The sequence below is a fragment of the Neopelma chrysocephalum genome, unplaced genomic scaffold (assembly GCF_003984885.1).
Source record: "Neopelma chrysocephalum unplaced genomic scaffold, ASM398488v2 Primary Assembly neopelma1_77, whole genome shotgun sequence".
Classification (NCBI taxonomy): Eukaryota; Metazoa; Chordata; class Aves; order Passeriformes; family Pipridae; genus Neopelma; species Neopelma chrysocephalum.
Genome location: NW_020897738.1, coordinates 724,967 through 731,706, shown reverse-complemented (window position 1 = coordinate 731,706; position 6,740 = coordinate 724,967). Strand labels below are relative to the sequence as shown.

The window sequence follows — 6,740 nt, the reverse complement described above, 5'->3', positions numbered from 1 at the left end:
GTCCCCTGCGTCACAAAGGGCCCCAGTCCCCAGACAAGGAGAAGGAAGCCTCTCGATTGTAGTGAGCAGTGAAAAGTGTATTTTATAAAACATTTTTACTTTCAGTCTTTGGGTTTTGGTCATCTTCAGGGAAGCAGGGAAAGGCATTATTTAAATAGTTGTAGCTGCAGGGGATTATTTTCTAAATTAACAATAGTAATTGTGCCTGCCAAATCCAAAGTTGAGGGGATTCATTTATTTCAACTCTCAAGACAATAGCACAATTTTAGGTTTCATATTGCAAGCTCTGAAAACCAAATGGTGGGGCTGATGTTTTTAAAAAAATAATTCAAACAACATCAATTCATCAGACTTTAATCCAGTTCTTTCCACTGTGTCAGTTTAACTTGCACTGAGAAAAGTTGCTGTTCAGCAAAAAAAGAAAAAATTCCTTTTTAACAAAATGAATGCATCATACATAAAACATCACGGACCATACAATTAGTAAGCAAATGTAAGAGTTCAGCTCAGTTCATAATTATTCAGCAAACCTATTCAGAATGATTTTTTTCTCCCTCCAGCAATCAACTGTGTGGGCTCATTACCACTGAGAATCCAACGAAGAAACCACCACAGAAACTGCACAAAATAAGCCCATATGCTCGAGACACTTTAGCCCAGCCAGCCCTTAGCAAGAGCCTCTTAAACCCTGCCATGGAGCAAACCCAAGCTCAATTCTCTGTGGTGTTTGCACTCCCAGCTCTCTAAAGGTGCCCTGTCCTTAGTGCAGCTTCAGGTACATCAGTTGCAGCTGCTCCCCATCCTCTGTGGTGCCACCTGCAACCACACCAACACCACCGGGTCCCCACAGCACCAGGTATGGGACCTGTCGCTGGAGCAGGGGCTCCCAACAGCCACTTTGCAAAAGAGCTGATGGGCTTCTCTTGGCAGGGATTTCTGCTCCTAGCAGAGATATTCAGTGAAAGGAATTGGATTATTTTGAAGGAGAGGTTTCCAACTCTGGTGGGAAAGTTTTCAGCATTTCTGCCTGGAACAGTTTAGGGAAACCATTGCAGCTCCTCTCTCTCGAAACTACAGTGAAAGGTGGTGGCAGGACCGATGCAGGAGGCAAACGTGTAAAATTATTAGATGAGCTTGCGAGTGCAGCGAGCATGGAGCTGGTTCCCGAGGGAAGGCATCGCTCCAGAGGGGATGGTGTCTGTCAGTGTGCACCTGCTTTAGCTCCCAAGAACAGAAGGAAGACCTGCTGTGGGCAAAGGGCTGTGACACATGTGCCTCCTGGGCTCCCAGGGGTTTGCTCCCAGCACAGTCACATGGCTGAGCTGGGAGGCACCGGGCATTGTGCTAAAAGGTGACGTGTAGGGACTTCCAGGGATCCGACCTCTGTCACTCCTTGTCCTTCTCTGCTTGAATGTCTGGAAGTGACTGGTTTGTAATTGAGATTAAAGACAATTTCATCTGTGAAACCTGATTTGCATTCAGTTTTCGAGAAGTTTACCTTGCCAGTGTAAAGATTTCATGCTTAATTTTGCCAACAATGTTGTTTCTGCAAAGTTTGAACCAAACTCCTTCAGACACTTGCCTGCTTCCCATTTTAAAAAATGCATTACTGAGTAATCAGGGTTAAGGGACTAAAACTATCACAGTCACTTCCTGCAGGGATCTAGAGCATTTTGGGAACTCAGCCCTTTACAAGGATTTTCCCATTTGGTTGTTTTGCAAGGTTGGTCACCTGGTTTAGTTTCTTTACACGACTGCAACCTGTAGCTGTGTATCTTTCCTGTTTCGATTTTCAGGTCCCTTAGTATGGATCGTGATATTTTCACAACATCAGTAGGTTTTTCCATTCCTGCAAAGAGCTTTTTTCACCAATTAAGTATATTGGGTCCCATTCATGCCACTTAGGTGAAAATTTTACAGCACATGGGACACTTTGGTGTACATGCTGAACACATTTAAACTTTTCTAACTTCAATGACTGAAAAACAGGATAGCGCTAAAATCATACAACACTGAGATTGTACAGTGGTAAAAACACAGGAAACCCTGAAGCATTTTTTCCCATTAATGATAACTGCACTGCAATGCACTGCTTTGGGCTTTTATTTTTCCCCTTCAAATTCCCATCTCAAAAACACACACCGTAGGATCATACATTTCACTGGGGAGGGGAAAGAAAAAAAAAAGAAATTTTATATACACAGCACAACAGAATTAGTTTGGTTACAGGAACAGTAAAAGTTTTATGTTTCCTAAAATAGCTCAGTGAAGCATAAATAAAAAATGGCACCTCTCTGTACCACTAATCGGTGTTTAACTCTTCTCAGTGTTTTATGGTGGAGTTTGTATGACCAACTTTGTTCTGCTGTTTTCTTAAAATTGAACCAGGTGGGAATTTATGTAAGCGTGGTGGACCAGGAACGATCTTTGAGCATGTGGAAAGTCTGGCTCACTGTGGGTGATGCCAGCAAACCACCAAAGTTAATTCATTTTTCATCATCTTATAAATTGAACTACTGTGAAAGTAGAGAGCCAGAGGCTATTTTATAGAGTCCTGATGACTTAATTTCCCCTAAGCATTAGCTTCATGAGAGCACTTGCCTTGACGCTTCCTTTCTCCATCCTGCCATCCCGTGGGACTCCACACTCTGTGGTCCCATCCTCCCCCTCCCTCACCGGCAGGACAGCGCCTGCCTGCCCTAGCAGAGCAGGATGGTGCTGGAGCTGCTGGATGCAGGTTTGGAGGTCACTGGTTCGCAGGAAGTCACCCAGCAGGGACCAGGTTGGTCTCTCCTGGAGAAGCTCCCCCAGGGCTGAGTGTCTGAGCTTCCCCCATGTTCCACTGCCTCCTGCCACCCATCCCCTTCCTGCCCCCAGGGCTGGGGGACACTGGTTCCTGGGGCTCCAACCCTGGCTGGACAGCACAGTGCACATCCTGGGGTGAGAGGGATGCTTCAGGCTGCAGAGCCCGCTACTCAAAGCCACCAGGCAAATAAAGCTGCTCCTGTGTTTATTATTTATTGTGTTAGTTCACAAGATTTAACAGTATGACGTGTGTTCCTGAGCCATTGCTGAACCTTGGCTCACAGTCCTGACTTTTCCAATTTAAACCAAAGTGCCCCTGCCCACACACTGTTGTGAAGTGGCATCCCAAGGCAGCAAGCACTGGGTCAGGCAACATGATTTCACTCACCCCACGTAAGGCATTATTTGCTTTCCAGCAGGAATTACTCGGGCACTACTCACTGGTACACGGAGCCGCCCCAGCTGCCCCGCACCTCGCCGACAGCCTCCCACAAACCTCCCATCTCCCCGCCGGAGGCACAAAGGGTTAACGACCTCCTGCTGTCCATAACCATCATCACGGCCCCTCAGCATCCCTACAAAGGGCCTGATTTAATCCTGGTTGCAGACGACTCACATTGTACTCGCAGCCTCGGAGCGATGTCGGGCGATCAGGTTTCCAACTAATATCCAAGGCACAGCCCAAGCACTGAGCGGGGAACAAAGGCGTCTTTGTTACTGAAAAAAAATCCCCTGAAGATATTAGCAGTGCAGTAGAGTTCAAACTGTTAAATGATTCAAATATTATTTAATGAATACATTTGAAATGAGGTCTTACAACCCAGAACACTTTTTAGATCATCATTTACAAAGAGCCGCCTCTTCGTTTACTTCTCTATGAAGTTGCTGCTTTCAGATTTCAATTATGGTCATTTTGCTTCCAGCCTTTTTCAGGGACTTCCCTTGTTGTCGTAGCTGGGTTCTTTTTATGGTACATTTTAGCTGGTGACTACTGGGTCTTTCAAAGTCTTGATAATCACGTTCCCTTAATTTACCTTGGACTGAATATCTGTGAGAAACAAGGGAGACAGAGACTCTTGCAAAAGGAGCAACAGTATTAGGTGCTGTTCTAGAGAGTGCTAAACCCAAGCTTATGAAACTAGGAAATCTGTTAAATTAGCATATCGAGATTTTAGCTGGGATTGGAGAAACTCTACAAAATTCAGATTGAGCAAATACCTTGAATTTCTTGTGTGTCTTGGATATGCAATTCTAAACCAGAAAGCCATGTAAATTAAGAGAGAAAATTTAAAGAATCAAGGTAGGTGGCATTCTGGAAAGAAACATGTCTCCAACCTGAGGAAATAAAATTTTAAAATTAAATTAGACCTTTCCGCACTTACAGCAGTGAGGAATTCAAGGCTGATACCAGCCCTAAGGGGTAACAGCAGCACAGCCAGGGCTGAGCTGGTGCCTGCTGAGAGGTTTTGAAAAAATACAGCATATCTAGCAAAAGTGGGGTAAAGAACACCAAAACAGAGTGACTACAAGAAAAAGTATCAGAACAAGTACCAGTAAAAAAAGGCACAACACAGTGGCAGAAATACCTCCAGACTGTCAGCAGGTGCATTGCAAAGCAAACCACAGCCCCTCACACCAGCGAGAGCATCCCAGCTCTACTGCCAAGGGCTGGGACCTCAAACAGCCACTGCTGTGGAGACACAGGATCCCTGCTCTGGACTATCAGGATTTCACTCAAGTCACATGCAGGTGATGCCTCAGGTGGAAGTCATTGAACCTCTGCCTCCAAAACCTGGGTTTGACACATTACCATTATAATCTTTTAAACTATTTCAAGTGCCAGAACTTTGTTTATGGTAGAACTTGCACACTGAATTCTGCCCAGAGCAGGTAATGAGGAGAGGAGGCTCCCAAGAATAAAATGTCCCCAGTGGCCAAACACCCCAGTGACAGGGACAGCAGCTATCAGTCTCTGGATAATCTCTGCTTGATTGACAATTAGATGCTGTTGATTAAAATCCATTTTCCACATCAATTCAAGCAAGTAGAAAGTCTTTCATACAAAGTTACAAAACTACAAAGGAAATAGTTTCCCCATGTCTCTATCGAGATATAATTCAATGGAGAAGACTGCTGAATTTCATGAACTGAGTAAAAACCTCAGCCACAGCCCCAAGCTTCAGATTTGCTATAAAACGACAGCACTGCACTTGTAAGTACGTGATGCAGCTCCTAAACATGGCTGAATCGACTGAGGTTTGGAAATGCAGAGTAAGTTGTCTTATGGGACATTTTGAGATTGCTCAGAGAACACTTAGAAAGGCCCTAGGGTGGAAAAATCCTGACACACCCAAAATCTTGACAGATTTTTTTCTGACATTTCTCAGTTTACAGATAAAGGCAAAAGACAGAAAACATTCCTCTTTCTTTTCAATAATTAAAAATCCTCCAGAAAAAAAGCAAACTCCTTACAAGTCCCTTTTAGACCACACTTGTGTGCAGTCAAGTGATGGATTTCAAAGGTTACTGCTGGAATATGGTTCACAGCAGTCTATTGCAGTGAGTAAGTATCACGTTTACATATCCATTATAACAAAACTACGTTGCACTTCCATTGCTTCCTGTTGGTTTGCCATCTGGAAGCTAAAGAAGCTGGTAGTAAAGAAAGGATTCAATTCTGCATTTACCAAAGGAGCCGTACAAGTCTCCATTTGCAGCAGGTGATCGCACAACCTGAGCAGGCAGAACCCCACAGCGGAGCTGGGCCCACCCCAGAGGGCAGCTCACCCAGCCCTGAGGGCTTGGCTGTGCTGAGCAGAGGGCAGGAATGGGACCAGCCAGGAGGGACACCCAGAGCCCCATCAGCACCCCCAGTGCCCTGTGGGAGGCACCTCCCACCTGCAGCCCCATCCTGCTGCCCAGTCCCACCTCTGCCAGCCCAGCCTGTTCTGGTGGTGGTTCAGGAGCATCGAGGTTCCAGGCACGTGCGACGCTCAGCTGGAACTCCCAAACCAAACCCAGCCCCAGAGCAGCCCCAAGTGTGGCCTTTGGGCACTCCCACCCCTCTGCACAGCTCAGGGACCCCAGACACCAGCTCAGGAGCAAACTGTGAGTGCCAATGCCTGAGACAAGAGACGGAGCTTTTTATGATCAAATTTATTTAATTAAATTTCATTGCCTGCTTTACCGTGAGTCACACCAGAGACTGCCAAAGGAAACTAAACATTGTACATTCACTACAAGGTTCTCTCAAATTTTCACAACTAGTCCAAATCCATGGAAGTCACAGGGTCCTTTTCCCACCAGCTGCGTTACAACACATTAAACGACGGTGGGACACAAACTCCAGCACCGAGGAGATCTGAGCCCTTGGGTTCCAGGTGTGCAGCCCTGTGGGGAACGTGCACTTCACATCCATGACCTGTGTGTGTGTGTGTGCTGTGTCTCTGTGTGTATTTACCAACGCAACCTCCTGGTGGTACAGGACAAATAACCACTTAACTGCTAACCCAGAAAGGAACAAAACCACATTTCTCTGTGGGACCTGCAGGGTGGGCGGGTGCGATGGCGCAGGTGAGGCACCAGCGCTGGGCAGGCGCGGCAGTGCTGGCACGTGCAGCACCAGGACAAGGGGCATGGCCCACCTGGCCCACCCTGCCAGTGCAGGAACGTTTTGTCACTGAGAGTAACGGAAATCAGATCCCTCCTTTTGTGAGCAAAGCAGGTCCAAAATGGTTCCAATGCACCTGGCTGTGTGTCAGAATAGGAGGATGGGAGTGCATGCAAGGCTTGCCCTGCTGAGGATGCTGGGAGGAAACCAGGCATAAATAGAACTTTATCTAACTAGTGCTTTTAAAATACTTTGTCTCCAATCCAGCAAGCATTTGGATAATATCCCTCTGTTATATGCTGTGAATAGTTCCTTAAACACGCTG

General features: G+C 46.1%; 1 long non-coding RNA gene across 1 annotated transcript; it reads right to left on the bottom strand.

Moving 5' to 3' along the window:
- Nucleotides 1–3,585: 3,585 nt before the first annotated feature.
- On the bottom strand, nucleotides 3,586–5,355 carry LOC113970597. Its single transcript, XR_003535219.1, has 3 exons — nucleotides 5,278–5,355; nucleotides 4,024–4,140; nucleotides 3,586–3,853 (listed from the first exon to the last, which is right to left on the bottom strand). It is a non-coding gene; the product is annotated as an uncharacterized LOC113970597 (long non-coding RNA).
- Between the last annotated feature and the right edge of the window lie 1,385 nt (nucleotides 5,356–6,740).